The sequence below is a fragment of the Lepisosteus platostomus genome, chromosome 5, assembly GCF_059453375.1.
Source record: "Lepisosteus platostomus isolate fLepPlt1 chromosome 5, fLepPlt1.hap1, whole genome shotgun sequence".
Taxonomy (NCBI): Eukaryota; Metazoa; Chordata; class Actinopteri; order Semionotiformes; family Lepisosteidae; genus Lepisosteus; species Lepisosteus platostomus.
Window position 1 is genome coordinate 18,071,758 of NC_142615.1, and position 21,814 is coordinate 18,093,571.

Consider the following 21,814-nt stretch of genomic DNA (forward strand, 5'->3'; position numbering starts at 1 on the left):
TAAGGTGATTACACGTTTCAATTTCAAGTCGCCTCCTTTACACTCAATTGCAGCCCCGAAACTGAGAGAAAGCATGAGAAATGGCTTCAGTTTCAATGTGAAAGTGCAGTACAGGCTCGATGGCTTCACATCTCCCATCAATCAAATAAAATTGCAGTAAAGCGATCTAAATATGACTCTTAAGTACTGGGAAAGATGATTATTTTGAGCGTGCCTCCAAGGGTCTGCTACGAGGCTTAAGTTGGCTTCTTATTCGCCAGCTTCTTATGCGTGTTTTTCGTTCCACCTTAAATGGTGCTGCTGTGATGTTATGTCGCCTTTCGCCTGTAGATGGCTCTCTTCGATCAGTACTAATCCGGCTGGAATACTGTAGACATCTTCACTGAAAAGGAATATCCAAATAAATAGCGACTGTCCAAATTATATTTTTGTATGGAATATATTTCAGAAAATCGCAAACCAATTTTAAAAACTCACCACAACACGGACTTACACTGGGAAAAGGTAACTGCACTTTCTGCTTATTGCTACGGCCTTCCCCCCGATTATGAAAATGTCTCACAGTTCTGACACCGCCGTGTGAAAGACAATGTAACAGACTATCAAAATCCTGAAGTACAAGAAATTTTAATGCACCAGTTTTTTAAATATGACCCTCTGATCCTGGCATGTCAGTATACATTTCGAAAAAGTATGGCACCAATCGCACGAATTGCAATGGCACAAATTGTTGAGAATATCACTGACCTTGCCGATATTTGCAGGGGATACGAATGTTTTGCACATGTTGAACTACAACACGTAAAAATTGAGCTTCTTAGTCAATATCATCGGGAATGTCCAATAATGACGAACATCAGTAGCTTCAAGGAAACTTTGACTCGCACATGGAGTTTTATCTTCAAATGGAGGGTGGGAGAATTTATTTGTACTCTCGTTGCTCATTAGCTAAACTATTTTAAAAATATGACACAGATTTGTTCGAGAAACTTGTAATCGCCTTAAAGAGAGTCTTCTTGAAGATGTGCACCAGCTAGCTCTCCACTGTCAATTGACAGGACTTTAGGAGAAACTGTTCTCATACAACCAACATACAAATTACACATCTTAAGGAACATGAAGAGAAATCCGTGTACTAAATAACATAAAATTGTCACTGTAAATTATCACCAAGCTGTTTCATGTGTCTGACCACCTCTTTCCTACTTTGCAGCGAGCACAAATCTTTCTGTTTCTTCATCGCAATTTTACTCTTTCCCCCATGTGGAGATAGATCCACAGCTGAAACTTTAGGTCAGTTCCTGTTACTCTGTCCGATTGAAAGAGCTGTATTAAAGGCACTCCCATCTCTGCAGGAAAGTTATTGCTGCTCTCAACACAATATACTGCAGCCAAATATAGCGATACTGTCACTGCCTGTGGGCCACGTGTTCCTGCTGGCAGTCTATTATGTCATGTTCATCCACACCCAGAAACATTACTTCATCGCTATTTTACTGTCCCCCATGTGGAGATGGATCCACAGCCGAAACTTTAGGTCAGTTCCTGTTACTCTGTCCGATTGAAAGAGCTGTATTAAAGGCACTCCCATCTCTGCAGGAAAGTTAATGCTGCTCTCAACACAATAGACTGCAGCCAAATATAGCGAAACTGTCACTGCCTGTGGGCCACGTGTTCCTGCTGTCAGTCTATAATGTCATGTTCATCCACACCCAGAAACATTACTGCTGGAGCACAAGAGTTATATAGGCGCAGTCCATAGAGCAAGAATCTCTTAATCTCAGAACTGTGGGTTCAGCCCCCACATTGGGTCCCTCTGTGTCAATTTCATCCCCCCAATCCTCCTAGCATGACCTGATGGCGTAACAGTGATACCCAGTACCCAGCGTAATTCAGCTTTCTTTCCACTTGATTCAGATTTTGATCTGAAATCATCAGCCGAACAAGAGTTTGTCTAAATCGAGGGAGATCTGCTCACAAGCAAGTATTAAACACTTCAGCATTTTCTGTTCGAATACCACACTTTGTCAAAACACTGCCGCTTCTTAAGCTAATAAGTAACGGTTTTTGAGCACGCATTGTATTGTTAATGCTTATATTAAAAAAGCATAAATTCACATAGTGAAATTTGGACTGAACAAAGTAGTCCAGCCCTTTTACAACATTACATACCCACTGATTAAAGCTTAAAACTACAGCAGCAGGAGTAACAATAATGGCAACAACATGTTTGGAGCTCGGCATTTCATTTATTCTGCGGAAACGTATCGGAATGAACTGCCCGAGATAAAAGAGTAATTGCGGCTTCAGATCGTTTTTACAGAGCATTGCGTTGTTCTGTTCATGCTGACTACACGCATTACATTTGTCATTTACTGCAAGTGTTGCTTTTCCAGGTTTTCTGAAATTCCTCGCATTTGAGCCAGCACTAAAATATTCCCAGTGGGCAAAAGACGTATAATATACGTCTATTAAACGTATACCTTAGACGTCTAAATGTGGTCTACAATTCGTCTAGAATGAAATTCTAATATACGTCTAAAGTTATACGTCAATTATACGTCTATGTTTAGACGTTCATTATACATAAATGGTTGGAGTTCTATTATACGGATAAATTTAGAGGACTATTATACATATATGGTTGGAGTTCCGGATAACTTTAGAGGTCTATTATACGGATAACTTTAGAGGACTATTATACGTATATGGTTAGAGGTCTATTATACGTATAACTTTAGACGTCTATTATACGTATATGGTTAGAGGTCTATTATACGTATAACTTTAGACGTCTATTATACGTATATGGTTAGAGGTCTATTATACGGATAACTTTAGACGTCTATTATACGTATATGGTTAGAGGTCTATTATACGGATAACATTAGAGGTCTATTATACATCAAAGATAGATTTTATAGGTGTAGAAACAAGTAAACCAAGCCAATGATTAGGTTTAGAAATTTATTCTGAAAATACACATTCACACCTGAAACATACGTATTTCAAATTATACATTGTATACAATCAATCAACAATCAACATATGGGCAATAATCATAAAAAACACAACTAGTCTTAAACTTCAGCTACAAATTCTGGTAACATGGCAATATACAGTATAGTAATGACAAACACAAAACTAATTACATTAACACACTAACTCAAAACCACATTTTGATTCAAATATACATTTTAAAATGTACAACTTCTATATTTCCAAGAAAAAAAATATTACAATGGAAGTTAAGACGATTTTTGTCCACTATTTGCAAACCCTGTCTAATTGTCCTAACAGTTAGAACCAAAAACCTATTATTTTCAGTGTCCAGATCTCCTGGCCCCCTGCCTTGCATATGCATTCTTCAAGTAACACATTGCGTGCTCCTTTATTTCTTTTTCTGTTGATGTAGGGTGGGACTTCAGCACCGCAGCTAGGAGAAAATTATATAATATTACTTCCCAAATAAATGATGATTAATATCTTCTTTAGTATAATCTAAAAAATGAACGGTTTACTAAGCTCAAAGCTGAAATAAATGTATAAAATTTGGCTTGCATCATAGCAGTTGAGCAATAAAGTAATAATAATAATAATAATAATTATAATAATTGCTAACACTTATATAGCGCTTTTTCTGGACACTCTACTCAAAGCGCTTTACAGGTAATGGGGACTCCCCTCCGCCACCACAAAGTCTGTCCTAATTACCCAAAGTTTGAAAGTACAACATAGAATAAGAATAAGAGAAACGGCAAAACGATTTTGTGTCATCTTCCCCTTTCAAAATATTTTCTGTGCCATTTTTTTGCTTATTCACGTAATATTTTAATCAAAATAATATTAAGAAAGATCTGTATGTATTCAGATAGTATTATTATTGTTCATACTCGTCAAAAGAAGATTGCTGAGATATTTGCAGATATACTTCTACGTTTGAAAAACGTGTCCAAAATGGTGACCAACGAATACTAGCAATGCATTGTGGTATATAACCGGAAAATATGCTGGGTTCGATATTTTCTCAACGTATGCGTTTATTAATGTTGTCGATATTATGGTTGAAATTTAACATTGATAATACATCGCGGCTATGTGCCCCCTGCTATGAGCTGATGTGCAATTTTAACGCATGCAGTTAGTAAGGATCGGTCACTGTTGTATGGTATTATATATAATGACATTATGGAATAGGATGGGGACAGGCCTGGCATCACGGGGGGAGGGGGGAATGTCGCCCCTTCAGTTTTGGGCAAAAAGATTTACCTAACTTAATTTGCGCCCTAAAAAAATAGTTGTACTTTGTCAATGGTCAGACAACACTAAATGACACGAACAGTCACTCAGTCTGTTTGATGGGCAGGAGGGCTATCCGTCCAGGAACTTCACATATCAGTGTCGTTATTGAGTGTCAACATTACGATCCTGTTTGCTCAGGTGGACCGATTCCTTGCAGTAGTTTATCATTATACTTAAAATCGTTATATAACTAGGACTAGTTATAGCAGTCTGTGCTTTCTGTTGGTTTTACAACATTTTTTTCTTAACGATTCAGAACGTCCATGTAGCTGCAAAAATGAACGCTTATGGTACTTTTCGCTCCAGGCAATACAAACCGTGAGAGTGACGAAAAATGTGAAACTGAACTTCATCGCAAATACCAGATTGCTAGTCGTTATCTTCTATCATGAAGCACTAATCAATGGCATAGCTGCGAGATTTCATTTGGGTAGCTGCACCGTACAGCTCCGTTTCAACCGAAATATCACTCCCCCCTCAGAATTTCAGACGCCCCCCTACAGATTTTTCCCCGGGCACCGCGCACTGATGGGGGACGGGGTGTCCAGGAAATGGTATAAACTTTTGTCAAGAAAATAAAAATAGAAACTTTATAGGCACTCAAACATTTTACTGTTTTTTTTCAGGCAGGTGGCAAGACCCCCTCAGCAAAACCCTTGTATGCCAAGCTGTGGGCATTGATTCGTCGAATATACGTATATTTACGGCGAAATTACGTCTATACGTATATATACGTCGCCTCGACGTATAATCAACGTCGAATTGCAACCGTAAAATCGACGACATGAATAAACGCATATATAACGTCGAAAACACATCTAACACAGTGCCTGAGGCTTTTTACTGTATGTATCGTGTGTGCCGCAACTAGGAGTATACGGCACTCTGCACAGTGCACGAAGTAAATTATTTTGGCAGTAATTAATTTACACGTGTATAATAAATATAGTAAATATAATACATTAATTACTGCCAAAATAATTTACTTCGTGCACTGTGCCGTATACTCCTAGTTGTGCCTGTTTTTCTGTCCGTTATGTTCTTGCTAAGCAGTTTCTCCGTTTTCCTCGTACTGTGATTGTCAGCGAGCACAACAAGACTGAAACAGTGTAAAGGCAGGTAAAAAAGACAGGGTAAAACGCCTGATTGTCGGGAGTGGGATTTGAACCCGTGCCTCTATTTGGAGAGTGAAACACAAAGCTTAAAAGACACGAAGCTGTGAATTTGCTGTTTTAAACCGCTCGACTATCCTGAAGAAATAGGTGCTGACTGCAGCAGTCGCATCCGATTTTCCGTAATTTTAGGACGATTGATACGACTGGACTAACACAATTTGTGGCGTTTAGTATGACATGGAAAACGGTACCGGAGCATTCGGGTCCGGACTACTAGACTCAGAAACAGTTTTTACCCCCGCACTATCAAACTATTAAACTCCCAGCCTCTCTCACTCTCTCCTCACCTCTCACCTATGATCTGTACCTCACAGTGCCTTCTTTCTTACCAAAAACCCAAACACACATTGAAAATCTACCTCTACCTTACATGTCAAAAGCTCACTCCCCATCATTTCTATCCCTTTATTTCATTCTTTTGATGCATATTTTTGCACATAACCTGTTACCTTTTTGTTGTTTTGCACGCTGCCTGTTGTTTTTTGGACATCGGCTGTTGTCTCTGTCTTTCTTTTGTTATACAATTGTATTGTTGTTGTGTTTTTTTCTTTGTACTACTTATGTCCGAGAGCTAGCTAAATAGCATTTCGTTATACCATATACCTGTGTATGAGTATAATGACAATAAACTTGGACTTGAACTTGACATAGTCTTGCAGGCAGTATATTATTTTATCGTTTACTCGTTTAAAAAAACACGGTCTTCTCGTTCCTAAGTCAGATTTTTAGTGCTTTCGAACGTTACTTCCAACTTGGACTGACAGCTCACCCGATCTGTTTGTGATCAGACCATGGAGTCGGGGGCTGTACCAAGCGCACGTTCCTTCCCAATGCTAAGGCGATCATTCGGAAGATGGGTGTGAAGAGAAACAAGCTTTGTCGACTAAAAAACAAGGCAGGATATGCAAGAATACTAATCACTGGCGACAGTTATGTTCTCTTACTATTGAGATCCCTACATTGCGAGTTTTTTTAAGACTTTGAAACTAAAGGAAAGCGATGACAAGTGAAACTGGCACGGGTGGGGCTTGAACCCACGCTCTTCGGTTTACGAGACCGACGCCTTACCACTTGGCCTCCGCGCCTTCAAGTAAGCATTTGAATAAGGTTGTTCAAATTATTTTTTTCTGAATCTGGTTTACATCGCCAAATGTAAACCGGAGGCAGCAACAACAATAAAAGGGATACTTGTCCTTAAACTCGGACGTGATGTTCTGCAGACATGTGCACAATGTCCTGTTTTCTTGCAGTGTAGACATTTTGCTGTTCACGCTCCGCATTCATCTGCTTTGTGCGTTATAAGTCCGCACCTGTAACATGTAATGTCAGCCGTCCCCTGTTCTTCTATATCTCTAGCATGACTGCGTCCTGCTGCTCGGCTTTTGTTTGTAAAGTTTGAGCGAGCGCCCCGTTCAGTGTCACTTTGTCACTGTGGTCAGAAAGCATTCTTGATTCTGCTTGAGCTGCTTCATGAATTCTAGCGACTGTAAGAGCTCTTTTTAAAGTCAGCCCTTCCTCCTGCAGCAATTTATAGTCTCTTATGTGCACATTTTTCCACAAGTTGATCTCTTAACATGTCAGTTTCCAATACTCCAAAGTCACAAGATTTAGCCAGTTCTCTTGGTGCAGTCACAAAAGCATCAACAGATTCGTCCTGAGACTAAGTTCTCTGCCTAAATTTTATGCCACGGTGTAAAGGAAGCGTCTAAGGCAGCTACAGTCTTTTTCTCCAGGGCAAAAATCCGCTGCACGGAAGCCCCGATACAGTGCAGTAATGTAGCACGTCTCACGGCATCCTGAGCTTCTGTAGATCCACCGGCTATTTAAAAAACATCTGTACGACTCCATCCATATCTTGTATTCCGTATACAAATCCGGAGCTCCGAGGTTCAGTAGAAGCGGTGGAAAAAGACGGGCATAAGCAAAGCTTCTCGGCGCGGCTGCCATATCTTCCAATGGGCAAGCTAAACGAAAAGTCCGAAAATTCAGAAGTTCGTTTCTACCAGCAAGAGAACTAAAATCTGCAGTGTTCTGCTCGCTTTGAGTCCGTTAACCACTCATCTCTCGTCGCCATAAATGTTGTGTATCTAAATGTAGAGACGTTTTTATATTATTTTAACTATTTTATTAACTACACAGATCACGCCCTTACACCATATATACCTGCCTTCTACTCTCTCGATCTGTTGTCTCGCGATGTCTACTCACTATACTACATTTAGCATGACTTCTTGTTGCAGTTGAGCTCAAAGCTGGAGATGATCTCCATATTCTACCGCACTAACTAGTCCGAAACGTAGTACACAGTACACACTTTTTAAGTGAAGTCAGGTTGTTAAAAAATTTAAACCAGCGCCTTGTCACAGAAACGTACCCCAGTCTCCCGCGCAACAAGCGGGGGTACTCAGCACTATACTAACGAGGAGCGCTTGTCTGCAGCTGAGCGTCAGCTCTGTTTACTGTCAGCAGTCATTTCCTCATTTCAAAAGACTTTTTCACCTGCTCTCAGCTTTTAAAGACAGTCTCAGCTCTTGATAAAGAAAAGCCATGCGTGGGAGACTCCCTCTCTGAAGAAGTTTGCCGTCACCCTGCGAGGGAGAAGAGCCATCAATCACCGAGGCAACCACTGAGACAGTTAACATTAAACACGTGAAATGCGAGATGTTGTGATTTTTTTCCCGCTTAAGGCTTCTATCGTTTCTACTCTAACGAGAAAGACCTCTTTATTAGAAGTGAGATTTTAACAAACGTCTCCAGGGTTAACTGCGACCTGAACGCAACACCTAAGACCACCAGCCATCTTGCCTGTGGTACTAACAATGAAGTATATATTTTATTTCTTTCTACTCGTTGATAAGAAAAAAAAGTGAAATCATGTAATTAGGGATACGCTTTTTTTTTCATGGGGAAAACTAGCCCGAGCAAATGTAAAGTTTAGAGCAGCGCTCAATAAAAATGATCAGAACCCGAAAGCGCTTCTTATGCGGATCAGTATATTCCGATACCCCTGGTTCTGCAGAAGAAATAAGAAAGGCCGAACTCAAAGCACTGTGTTGCCATTACGGGTACTCTGTCTGCTGCTGCTTTAAGATCTACTCACACCGTGTTGCCATTAAGGCTACCTAGTTAAAAAAACGTATCGTCACCTTTTTGAACGTGATTATTAGACACCCATTAAATCTCAACCGAGGTTTCTTGAGAGATCGTTCAGCGAGCGAGTAATAAAAAAACTACTTCGCTTCCATCCTCTGCTGTCACTGTAAACTCGGACGTGATGATGTGCAGTGTGCCTTTCCTCTTGTCGTATTCAAGAGGTCTCACTGTGTGAGCTCCTCACTGCGTGTTCTGTACTCTACTGTGATTTAATTTAGATGATTACGTGGAGTAGAGTGACAAGATCTACTTGAACATTTTCGGTTTGTGAAATGAAACACTAAATACACTACTGTAAATACAAGTAATGGACATTTAAAATAACCACAGTACAGCTAGAAGAGTGAAAGATAAAAGACTATTTAGAATGACATTCACAATAGAATTAAAAACGGCACAGCCGCCCGAACAGGGACTTGAACCCTGGGACCTCAGATTAAAAGGCTGATGCTTCACCGAATGAGCTAGCCGGGCTCTGGAAGAACGCCGACACTGTCGGGATCCTCGCAAGTCATGTGTCTCTTGTGCCGAGGAGTAGTCATACCTGACCCGTCTGGAATGACCACTGACAGACTTTATCCAGAAGCGACGGCACTACTCCCAGTAGAATGAGTGAGAAATACAGCATGACATGGGTAGTTAAGGGGCTCCCACAATCCATCTTTCCTCACATTACTGATTTTTTTCAATAGCATTTTGACCTTTTTTCACATTCAGATTTTTTTCACATTTAATAAAATCTTTTAATCAACAACATTAAAAAGAAAACAAGTGGAACATTTTTTGGAACAATAATTAAAAAAAAATATTTCAATGCCTTGGTTGTATACGTGTGCACACCCTTTATAAAGGGAGTTGCAACAGTGCTGAAATGTAAAGAGCATTTCTGTAGAGAAAACAGCATTTTTTCTGCCTCGATGTTAAGCTTAGGGAGCCTGTCTTTTAGAAATTCTATTTCTTAACACCTTGCACAGCCTCCCGGCAGACTAACGAATATTTTTTTGGAGAAATTGGCTCACACACCGGAAGACACTAACGTTTATTTACGTTAGAGTATGTAAAACTCAGGCTTTAACAGATGTTCATGATGTTTCACACGGGGTGTTACCTGTTGTAGTGTTTCAAAAGATGTGTTAGCGGACCACAAATTATCTTGAAAAGATTTGGGTTTGTACTGGCTGGGATTCAAACCCGACTCAATTATTTGGAAGGCGCCTGTACCACCAACGCACTTCCGAGAAGCACCTGCAAATTGTCACAATCCTCTCTCTCACCTACAAAGTTATGGAGACACAGACGTCCAATGAAAACTAATCTTATTCACTCAAGGCTCCACTCTTTTGTTGTGATGTCATTTTAATTAATATTAGCTTTGATAAGGTGTCGTTTTTGCCTCTTAAAGTTAAAGTCTGCTCCTTTCTTCCTGGTATAGAAATAACATGTTCCATCTTTGTTTAAAAACACCACTAAAAGTAAATTATTCAGCTCTAACGCCTGTGTGCATTGACAAGACATCTCAAAAGGACTTATCAAATAAGAACACGATCCTGCTTGTTACCATTCCTGTGGTTGGGGCGTTGTTTCACCCTTTTATTTTCTTCTACAATATTTGCAGACAGGGCTTTATCACTCGAGTTGTACAGAACAAGTGTGCATCGGTCCATGAAAATAATCAGTAGTGCTGTTTTTCTATGCATAGTTTAATCAAGAGCACTTAAAAGATGCAAAAAGCTTTCAAATAAAACAGAATTGAAAGACAGTCGAGTAATGAGGTAGAAAAAAAGCACTCCCCCGTCTGGGAATTAACCACCGTCGCACGTGTGACTGGATACAAAAATCATGGATTAATTTGTGCCCAGTCTCTTGAAGCTTCAATGCGATTATTTTTCCTTCCTTATTTCTTCATTCCAATGCATTTACTCTGTAGTAGAGGAAACGCGAAAGTGGGAAACTGCAGGCATTCTTCGTGAGTGGTGGATTGTGATCAGTGAGCATCTGGACAAGTCTGTTCCGTTACCTTTTCCATCGGGGATGTAGCTCAGTGGTAGAGCGCATGCTTCGCATGTATGAGGTCCCTGGTTCAATCCCTGGCATCTCCAGGTGCTTTATATTACAGTACTCGCATCGCAATCTTCTGTTGAGTGAGAACTCTTTGGTTGTGTTCAGAGAGAGCCAGGTTTACACAACTAAATGCAGGCACGCTCGACGTGCTGCAGAGTTGCGCTGCTGTTTAAAATGTATCTCATTTAGTTCTGTTAAATCCTAAATTATTTGAACTAATCATTTAGTTCAAATTCAGGAAATCCAGAGATTACTTCACACTTGCCGTGGCTGTTGCAGAAAACACCTCTAGGATTCAGCGAGCGAATCCTCCTTCTGAACTCCGCACTAAACTGAAAGCTTCACGAACTCCTCACTGCGTGTCCTGTACTGTTACAAGTGCTGTCGTGTAGATGTGAAGCACAGCCATAAACACACTTTGAACTTTTGCCGTTTGTTAATGAAAATGCAAAAGAGCATGACAAGTATTGATCGTATAAAATATCCATGGCACAACTCGAGAAAGTACACAACCGTTTATGACCTATAAACTCTCTAAATTGTCTTATAGTTTATGAAATAAAACACTTTCTTAATAATTACTTACTGATAATAGACGATTTATTGAATTTTAACAAAATCACAATTACAAACTTTTTCGGTTAAACTGTTATTCACATACTCTAACGTAAATAAACGTTAGTGTGTTTTGGTGTGTGAGCCAATTTCTCCCAGAAATATTCGTTAGTCTGCCGGGAGGCTGTGCAAGGTGTTAAGAAATAGAATTTCTAAAAGACAGGCTCCCTAAGCTTAACATCAAGGCAGAAAAAATGCTGTTTTCTCCACAGAAATGGTCTTTACATTTCAGCACTGTTGCAACTCCCTTTATAAAGGGTGTGCACACGTATACAACCAAGGCATTGAAAGTTTTTTTTTAATTATTGTTCCAAAAAATGTTCCATTTGTTTTCTTTTTAATGTTGTTGATTAAAAGATTTTATTAAATGTGAAAAAAAATCTGAATGTGAAAAAAGGTCAAAATGCTATTGAAAAAAATCAGTAATGTGAGGAAAGATGGATTGTTGGAGCCCCTTAACTACCCATGTCATGCTGTATTTCTCACTCATTCTACTGGGAGTAGTGCCGTCGCTTCTGGATAAAGTCTGTCAGTGGTCATTCCAGACGGATCCGGTATGACTGCTCTTCGGAACAAGAGACACGTGACTTTCGAGGATCCCGACAGTGTCGACTTTCTTTCAGAGCCCGGATAGCTCAGTCGGTAGAGCATCAGACTTTTAATCTGAGGGTCCAGGGTTCAAGTCCCTGTTCGGGCGGTTGTGCAGTTCTTAAGTCTATTGGGAATGTCATTCTAAATAGTCTTTTATCTTTCACTCTTCTAGCTGTACTGTGGTTATTTTAAATGTCCATTACTTGTATTTACAGTAGTGTATTTAGTGTTTCATTTCACAAACCGAAAATGTTCAAGTAGATCTTGTCACTCTACTCCACGTAATCATCTAAATTAAATCACAGTAGAGTACAGAACACGCAGTGAGGAGCTCACACAGTGAGTACTCTTGAATACGACAAGAGGAAAGGCACACTGCACATCTGCAGAACATCACGTCCGAGTTTACAGTGACAGCAGAGGTTGGAAGCGACGTAGTTTTTTATTACTCGCTCGCTGAACGATCTCTCAAGAAACCTCGGTGGAGATTTAACGGGTGTCTAATAATCACGTTCAAAAAGGTGACGATAAGTTTTTTTTTAACTAGGTAGCCTTAATGGCAACACGGTGTGAGTAGATCTTAAAGCAGCTGCAGACAGAGTACCCGTAATGGCAACACAGTGCTTTGAGTTCGGCTTTTCTTATTTCTTCGGTAGAACCAGTGGTATCGGAATATACTGATCCGGATAAGAAGCGCTTTCGGTTTCTGATCATTTTTATTGAGCGCTGCTATGGTCTTAGGCGTTGCGTTCAGGTCGCAGTTAACCCTGGAGACGTTTGTTAAAATCTCACTTCTAATAAAGAGGTCTTTCTCGTTAGAGTAGAAACGATAGAAGCCTTAAGCGGGAAAAAAATCACAACATCTCGCATTTCACGTGTTTAATGTTAACTGTCTCAGTGGTTGTCTCGGTGATTGATGGCTCTTCTCCCTCGCAGGGTGACGGCAAACTTCTTCAGAGAGGGAGTCTCCTACGCACGGCTTTTCTTTATCAAGAGCTGAGACAACAGAAACAGACTTCCAACTGACATGAATTACTTCTTGAGCGTTTATGACTGTCTTTAAAAGCTGAGAGCAGGTGAAAAAGTCTTTGGAAATGAGGCAATGACTGCTGACAGTAAACAGAGCTGACGCTCAGCTGCAGACAAGCGCTCCTCTTTAGTATAGTGCTGAGTACCCCCGCTTGTTGCGCGGGAGACTGGGTGTACGTTTCTGTGACAGGGCGCTGGTTTAATTTTTTAACAACCTGACTTCACTTAAAAAAGTATGTACTGTGTACTACGTTTCGGACTAGATAGTGCGGTAGAATATGGAGATCATCTCCAGCTTTGAGCTCAACTGCAACAAGAAGTCATGCTAAATGTAGTATAGTGAGTAGACATCGCCAGACAACAGAACGCGAGAGTAGAAGGCAGGAATATATGGTGTAAGGGCGTGATCTGTGTAGTTAATAAAATAGTTAAAATAATATAAAAACGTCTCTTTATTAAGATACACAACATTGAAGGCGACGAGAGATGAGTGCTTGACGGACTCAAAGCGAGTGCAGTGCAGATTTTAGTTCTCTTACTGGTAGAAACGAACTTCTGAATTTTCGGACTTTTCGTGTAGCTTGCGCCATGGAAGATATGGTAGCCGCGCCGAGAAGCTTTGCTTATGCCCAGCTTTTTCCACCGCTTCTACTGAACCTCGGAGCCCCGGATTTGTATACGGAATACAAGATATGGATGGAGTCGTACATATTTTTTTTAAATAGCCGGTGGATCTACAGAAGCTCAGGATGCCGGGAGACGTGCTACATTACTGCACTGTATCGGGGCTCCCATGCAGCGGATTTTCGCCAACCTCCCTGGAGAAAAAGACTGTAGCTGCTTTAGACGCTTCCTTTACACCGCGGAGAAACGGCATAAATTTAGGCAGAGAACTTAGTCTCAGGACGAATCTGTTGATGCTTTTGTGACTGCACTAAGAGAACTGGCTAAATCTTGTGACTTTGGAGTATTGGAAACTGACATGTTAAGAGATCAACTTGTGGAAAAATGTGCACATAAGAGACTATAAATTGCTGCAGGAGGAAGGGCTGACTTTAAAAGAGCTCTTACAGTCGCTAGAATTCATGAAGCAGCTCAAGCAGAATCAAGAATGCTTTCTGACCACAGTGACAAAGTGACACTGAACGGGGCGCTCGCTCAAACTTTACAAGCAAAAGCCGAGCAGCAGGACGCAGTCATGCTAGAGAAATAGAAGAACAGGGGACGGCTGACATTACATGTTACAGGTGCGGACTAACAATGCACAAAGCAGATGAATGCGGAGCGTGAACAGCAAAATGTCTACACTGCAAGAAAACAGGACATTGTGCACATGTCTGCAGAACATCACGTCCGAGTTTAAGGACAAGTATCCCTTTTATTGTTGTTGCTGCCTCCGGTTTACATTTGGCGATGTAAACCAGATTCAGAAAAAAATAATTTGGACAACCTTATTCCCATGCTTGCTTGAAGGCGCGGTGGCCAAGTGGTAAGGCGTTGGTCTCGTAAACCGAAGAACGTGGGTTCAAACCCCACCCGTGCCAGTTTCACTTGTCATCGCTTCCCTTTAGTTTCAAAGTCTTAAAAAAACTCGCAATGTAGGGATCTCAATAGTAAGAGAACATCACTGTCGCCAGCGATTAGTATTCTTGCATATCCTGCATTGTTTTTTAGTCGACAAAGCTTGTTTCACACCCATCTTCCGAATGATCGCCTCAGCATTGGGAAGGATCGTGCGCTTGGTACAGCCCCCGACTCCATGGTCTGATCACAAACAGATCGGGTGAGCTGTCAGTCCAGGTTGGAAGTAACGTTCGAAAGCACAAAAAATCTGACTTAGAAACGAGAAGACCGTGTTTTTTTTTAAACGAGTAAACGATGAAATAATATACTGCCTGCAAGACTATGTCAAGTTCAAGTTTAAAGTTCAAGTTTATTGTCATTATACTCATACACAGGTATATGGTATAACGAAATGCTATTTAGCTAGCTCTCGGACATAAGTAGTACAAAGAAAAAAACACAACAACAATACAATTGTATAACAAAAGAAAGACAGAGACAACAGCCGATGTCCAAAAAACAACAGGCAGCGTGCAAAACAACAAAAAGGTAACAGGTTATGTGCAAAAACACGCATCAAAAGAATGAAATAAAGGGATAGAAATGATGGGGAGTGAGCTTTTGACATGTATGGTAGAGGTAGATTTTCAATGTGTGTTTGGGTTTTTGGTAAGAAAGAAGGCACTGTGAGGTTCAGATCATAGGTGAGAGGTGAGGAGTGAGCGAGAGAGGCTGGGAGTTTGATAGTTTGATATTGCGGGGGTAAAAACTGTTTCTGAGTCTAGTAGTCCGGACCCGAATGCTCCGGTACCGTTTTCCATGTCATAATAAACGCCACAAATTGTGTTAGTCCAGTCATATCAATCGTCCTAAAATTACGGAAAATCGGATGGGACTGGTGCAGTCAGCACCTATTTCTTCAGGATAGTCGAGCGGTTTAAAACAGCAAATTCACAGATTCGTGTTTCACTCTCCAAATAGAGGCACGGGTTCAAATCCCACTCCCGAGAATCAGGCGTTTTACCCTGTCTTTTTTACCTGCCTTTACACTGTTTCAGTCTTGTTGTGCTCGCTGACAATCACAGTACGAGGAAAACGGAGAAACTGCTTAGCAAAAACATAACGGACAGAAAAGAGCTTCGTAAACACGTGAATGTGATTAGCAGCAGTAAGGTATGTATTCAAATGTTTAAGGCTGATTTATAACAGCAGCAGAAGATAGGTGCAGCCTTTGTGAGAATTCGCGGGTTTTTATGCTGCTTGGACTTCTTTCAAGCCTATAAAGTGACCCCCGTTTTATTTTCATTTTCAAACTTCAGAACCGAATAACAAAGAGGTTTCATGAGTGACAGCATTCCGTTCCAAATACCGTTTCCACAATGTATTCAGCGACGGGAATGAAATATTTTAGTGCTGGCTCAAATGCGAGGAATTTCAGAAAAACCTGGAAAAGCAACGCTTGCAGTAAATGACAAATGTAATGCGTGTAGTCAGCATGAACAGAACAACGCAATGCTCTGTAAAAAACGATCTGAAGCCGCAATTACTCTTTTATCTCGGGCACTTCATTCCGATACGTTTCCGCAGAATAAATAAAATGCCGAGCTCCAAACATGTTGTTGCCATTATTGTTACTCCTGCTACTGTAGTTTAAAGCTTTAATCAGTGGGTATGTAATGTTGTAAAAGGGCTGGACTACTTTGTTCAGTCCAAATTCCACTATGTGAATTTATGCTTTTTTAATATAAGCATTAACAATACAATGCGTGCTCAAAAACCCTTACTTATTAGCTTAAGAAACGGCAGTGTTTTGACAAAGTGTGGTATTCGAACAGAAAATGCTGAAGTGTTTAATACTTGCTTGTGAGCAGATCTCCCTCGATTTAGACAAACTCTTGTTCGGCTGATGATTTCAGATCAAAATCTGAATCAAGTGGTGATTAAGAGATTCTTGCTCTATGGACTGCGCCTATATAACTCTTGTGCTACAGCGGTAATGTTTCTGGGTGTGGATGAACATGACATTATAGACTGACAGCAGGAACACGTGGCCCACAGGCAGTGACAGTTTCGCTATATTTGGCTGCAGTCTATTGTGTTGAGAGCAGCATTAACTTTCCTGCAGAGATGGGAGTGCCTTTAATACAGCTCTTTCAATCGGACAGAGTAACAGGAACTGACCTAAAGTTTCGGCTGTGGATCCATCTCCACATGGGGGACAGTAAAATAGCGATGAAGTAATGTTTCTGGGTGTGGATGAACATGACATAATAGACTGCCAGCAGGAACACGTGGCCCACAGGCAGTGACAGTATCGCTATATTTGGCTGCAGTATATTGTGTTGAGAGCAGCAATAACTTTCCTGCAGAGATGGGAGTGCCTTTAATACAGCTCTTTCAATCGGACAGAGTAACAGGAACTGACCTAAAGTTTCAGCTGTGGATCTATCTCCACATGGGGGAAAGAGACAGTAAAATAGCGATGAAGAAACATAAAGATTTGTGCTCGCTGCAAAGTAGGAAAGTGGTGGTCAGACACATGAAACAGCTTGGTGATAATTTGCAGTGACAATTTTATGTTATTTAGTACACGGATTTCTCTTCATGTTCCTTAAGATGTGTAATTTGTATGTTGGTTGTATGAGAACAGTTTCTCCTAAAGTCCTGTCAATTGACAGTGGAGAGCTAGCTGGTGCACATCTTCAAGAAGACTCTCTTTAAGGCGGTTACAAGTTTCTCGAACAAATCTGTGTCATATTTTTAAAATAGTTTAGCTAATGAGCAACGAGAGTACAAATAAATTCTCCCACCCTCCATTTGAAGATAAAACTCCATGTGCGAGTCAATGTTTCCTTGAAGCTACTGATGTTCGTCATTATTGGACATTCCCGATGATATTGACTAAGAAGCTCAATTTTTACGTGTTGTAGTTCAACATGTGCAAAACACTCGTATCCCCTGCAAATATCGGCAAGGTCAGTGATATTCTCAACAATTTGTGCCATTGCAATTTGTGCGATTGGTGCCATACTTTTTCGAAATGTATACTGACATGCCAGGATCAGAGGGTCATATTTAAAAAACTGGTGCATTAAAATTTCTTGTACTTCAGGATTTTGATAGTCTGTTACATTGTCTTTCACACGGCGGTGTCAGAACTGTGAGACATTTTCATAATCGGGGGGAAGGCCGTAGCAATAAGCAGAAAGTGCAGTTACCTTTTCCCAGTGTAAGTCCGTGTTGTGGTGAGTTTTTAAAATTGGTTTGCGATTTTCTGAAATATATTCCATACAAAAATATAATTTGGACAGTCGCTATTTATTTGGATATTCCTTTTCAGTGAAGATGTCTACAGTATTCCAGCCGGATTAGTACTGATCGAAGAGAGCCATCTACAGGCGAAAGGCGACATAACATCACAGCAGCACCATTTAAGGTGGAACGAAAAACACGCATAAGAAGCTGGTGAATAAGAAGCTACTGTAACTTCAGCCTCGTAGCAGACCCTTGGAGGCACGCTCAAAATAATCATCTTTCCAAGTACTTAAGAGTCATATTTAGATCGCTTTACTGCAATTTTATGTGATTGATGGGAGATGTGAAGCCATCGAGCCTGTACTGCACTTTCACATTGAAACTGAAGCCATTTCTCATGCTTTCTCTCAGTTTCGGGGCTGCAATTGAGTGTAAAGGAGGCGACTTGAAATTGAAACGTGTAATCACCTTACAGAGGGTCTTCACGACGGGGTGCGTCAGCTAGTTCTCCATTATTGTCAGTTTACTGGACTTCTGAAGAAACCTATCTACAGCGAAGATACAAACTGCACAGTTTAAGGCACATGAAGAGAAATCTGTTTGCTGATTGACTCAAAAAATGTCGATACAAATAATCTGCCAGGCTGATTTACTTGTCTGACCACCTCCCTCAGTTCCCCTTTGCTGTTAGCACAATTCTTTCAGTTTCTTTTCTTGTATTTTCCTTGCTATTTTAGTGTTCCCCATGTATAGATGGATCCACAACCGAAACCGTTTTCACCCTGTGTTTCTGCAGCGTCAGTCTGTATGAGGAGCACGACTTGCACAGCTCCAGTGGCGCAATCGGTCAGCGCGCGGTACTTATACAGCAGTGCACAGCGGAGTCATGCCGAGGTTGTGAGTTCAAGCCTCACCTGGAGCAGTGTCTTTAGCTACTGAGAGCAACTGTCGAGTTTAGATACTGTTAGGTATTTGATGGAGATAAATTAACATCAAACGAACAAGTAAAGATTTATTTCGAGTCACAATCAAAGAAGGCTCCACAGCTGAAACGTTGTGTTTACTTCTAGTTTCAGCATGGAATAAACCTATACTTTTCCATTTGCAGCCCACGCATGCTGTGATGCAGCTCCCTACTTAAATTTCTATCAGCTGTGTACCTCCAGTTGACCTGTACATAAATATATGAGAGAGGTCTACTGAGACAAGAGGAGCACTGAAGACTTGATAAAGCTCTCACATTAGATTCTGTGTTTATGTTGTTCCCCAGATTTGTTTTTAATGTTCTTTTTCTTTTGAAGTTGTTGCGTTTGGTTTTTTTTCTGATTGGTAGCTACAACGGGTCAGTTGCAACAAACTGGCTGCTGAAATTTGTCAGCAGCTCTGTAGCAAACCTGTTCTCAATTGCAACAAACCTAAAATAACAGCTGCTCCCCATTAGATGTTACTAAAGTAGGAGACTAAGCAGACGAAGTGGAACAATAGATTACATTGGAAGTGTCCTGAATGTAGTGGAAATAATATCGTCATTAAGTAATGAACAATTGCTTTCCAGACACTACAATTATTCACAAGGAATTTTATCAATACTTATTTTATTAATAAAAGTGTAATATCTTAATAATCAACTTTAATGTTATCTTTATTAGTAGCTGTATTACAGGTAATGCATGCACAGACTTTATTATACTATAATGAATTTTCAGATATCCCGGGGAGAGAACTGAAATGAAGGAAATACATATTTAAAAGGGGTGTAAGTCTTAAATGTGTTCTGTCACATAGGGGTGTTAATTGAATAGATTTGTTGTAATATTATTTGACTCTACACTTGTGTTTCTCAGGAGACAGCATTAATATTGGGGATTTGTGGATACAGATAATAAGTTGTACTATACAGGCAAATGTATGGTTACCTTAATGAAAAAAAACTCTTATCATTACCCTTTTCAACATTATTATTTAAGACAGTCTTTCAGAACAGTATTCTCGTATTAGTGGCTATAGTCTAATGATAATGGTGGTGAAACAGGCAAAATGTGCGGAAAGAATTGGAGATGGAACAGGAGACTCATCCAGTCGATAGAAAGCTTGGGTAGGACTGCACTAACACCGTGTCAGTGCTTAGTAGCGTCATTTAAAAATAATACGTGGTTTAACAATATCAACTGCTCTTCTGTGAGCTCAGCTCCACTACTAGTAATACATTGCCCAAATTTTCAAATTAGATACAAATGTTTTCTACGTGTATGTAATAGGTACTTTTTTGTTTTAACTGATTTAAAATATAATCTTTATAAAACAGACAAAGGGTTTATGTGTCGCGCTGAAATTCACACACAAGTAAGGAAAGATATCGCGCTTAGGAAGAAATCCAGAGTGGAGACGCCGGCGATTGAAAACAACCACATACAACCTGTATGTGCTCTACCACTGAACAAACTTCCGACAACTACTGTATCTTTATCTGGAGCACTTTCTTTTAGGAAGAGTGAGGAGTCTACAAGCCTAGAAAATAAGACAACTAAGTGAACGACAAATTTTCACTTTTTGATTAAAGAACATAAAAAACACCTTTCTTCCAGCCAAATTCAAACCAGAGAACAAAGAGTTCCCAGCTGTTTCCACTATATTCCTCCGCTCTTACAACTGAGTTATCGAAAACACAGGAAGCCCACCTTTTGTCTTACATAAAGCACAATGTAGTGCAGCGGTCCTATTTATTTAAAATCCAGTTCGAAATCAAATCTCATTCCCATAGTCCTGTTTAGTTTGAATTTAAGCAGTTGTAGCAGCAATGCTTGGTAATAAGACAGAATTAAGCGTTGCTGTGCTTTCCTTAATGAGGCCCCATCTCACTCTCCATCTCTGTGGTTCAGCCACAGAGAAAGTATTCATGCAGGCTGATTTAAGATGTTTTCTTTTGATAAGGGACAGCTCCCAAACGGGGATGCACTTAGATAAGCCTGGCTATCATGATCAATGGTCATCCATTGGCGCCTATCTGTCTAGGGAGTGCCAAATGGACATCTGGACTGCATTCCTAAGTGTCAGGAGTATGTGACTCGTATCTCACCTTGATCAACCAATTAGAGACTGGCAGGGTGTGGTAACACCATGTGGGTCTCCAATGCCTGCCAAACTCTCAACCAATCAGAACACATCTGTGTCTTGGTCAAAAAGGGAGCGCAAGCTCAGATCAGGGCTCTCCTTGGCCATTTTCGCGCATCCTCAGAGACAATCACGTGACAAAGGCTGTTGTCTGCAAAGGGACTTGGACTTTTCTAAGCGCGGGGCCGAGGATCCCGTACGTACTCAGAATTCTACCAACGTGAACGCTCCGCTTGATCAACGGCAGCCCACAGTTGGACCCTCGTCGACAACCTGAATAGCTTATTCAGAAGCAGCGCTGGACCGGGAACGAACCAGCTTCTTCCTGGGCAAAAGAGTGACTTGTGAGGACTAGCCGTCACACTGCATAGAGTGCATAGTGCATAGAGACTTTCTACCAGCCAGCCGGACTGCTGGTAGATCCCCTCGGAGCAACGACTGCCCTGCGCGCCGCAGTCAGATTCCTCCGCCCGTCCAACTCCGAGCTGCACCTCGACTGGTTGGCCAGTAGCCAGAGGACGCCGGGACAACGCCCATTGGACAACCGCTGGGACTGAGGCTGCAACAGAGCTTGTCAGCTGGTTTGGTGTTCGTGCTGGGAAATTCCAAATCCATACACAGTGGATAAGTAAACCCCATGTTCTACGTTGCGTCTCGAGAATTCAATTGTACCTCAACACAAGTTGTTATCAATTTAATTCATGAGTAATGTATTTACTTCCGAGTTTAGAGTAACAGTGGGTAATAACACTGATTAGCGATTTGGTAACCGAACGATATATATTGACATATATTCTCTGTTGTGTATCTCTTTGTGTTTGCATCTCTTCGAGATTATATACTTTGTATATTGATAACCCTCACAGTAAGGTCTGCTGCTCGTATCCAGGCAGACTAGTATATGTTTGGTGCACAATTTATATGAATAAATGTATCTCGTGTATTGAACCCGTGTGTGT

General features: G+C 40.7%; 5 non-coding genes across 5 annotated transcripts; 4 read left to right on the plus strand and 1 right to left on the minus strand.

Moving 5' to 3' along the window:
* Positions 1-6,490: 6,490 nt before the first annotated feature.
* trnat-cgu (transfer RNA threonine (anticodon CGU)) lies at positions 6,491-6,562 on the minus strand. The gene has a single exon. It is a non-coding gene; the product is annotated as a tRNA-Thr (tRNA).
* Positions 6,563-10,657: 4,095 nt separating this feature from the next.
* On the plus strand, positions 10,658-10,729 carry trnaa-cgc (transfer RNA alanine (anticodon CGC)). Its single transcript has one exon. It is a non-coding gene; the product is annotated as a tRNA-Ala (tRNA).
* Positions 10,730-11,930: 1,201 nt separating this feature from the next.
* Positions 11,931-12,003, plus strand: trnak-uuu (transfer RNA lysine (anticodon UUU)). Its single transcript has one exon. It is a non-coding gene; the product is annotated as a tRNA-Lys (tRNA).
* A 2,395-nt stretch (positions 12,004-14,398) lies between these two features.
* trnat-cgu (transfer RNA threonine (anticodon CGU)) lies at positions 14,399-14,470 on the plus strand. Its single transcript has one exon. It is a non-coding gene; the product is annotated as a tRNA-Thr (tRNA).
* Positions 14,471-18,572: 4,102 nt separating this feature from the next.
* Positions 18,573-18,666, plus strand: trnai-uau (transfer RNA isoleucine (anticodon UAU)). Its single transcript has 2 exons — positions 18,573-18,610; positions 18,631-18,666. It is a non-coding gene; the product is annotated as a tRNA-Ile (tRNA).
* The last annotated feature ends 3,148 nt before the right edge of the window (positions 18,667-21,814 follow it).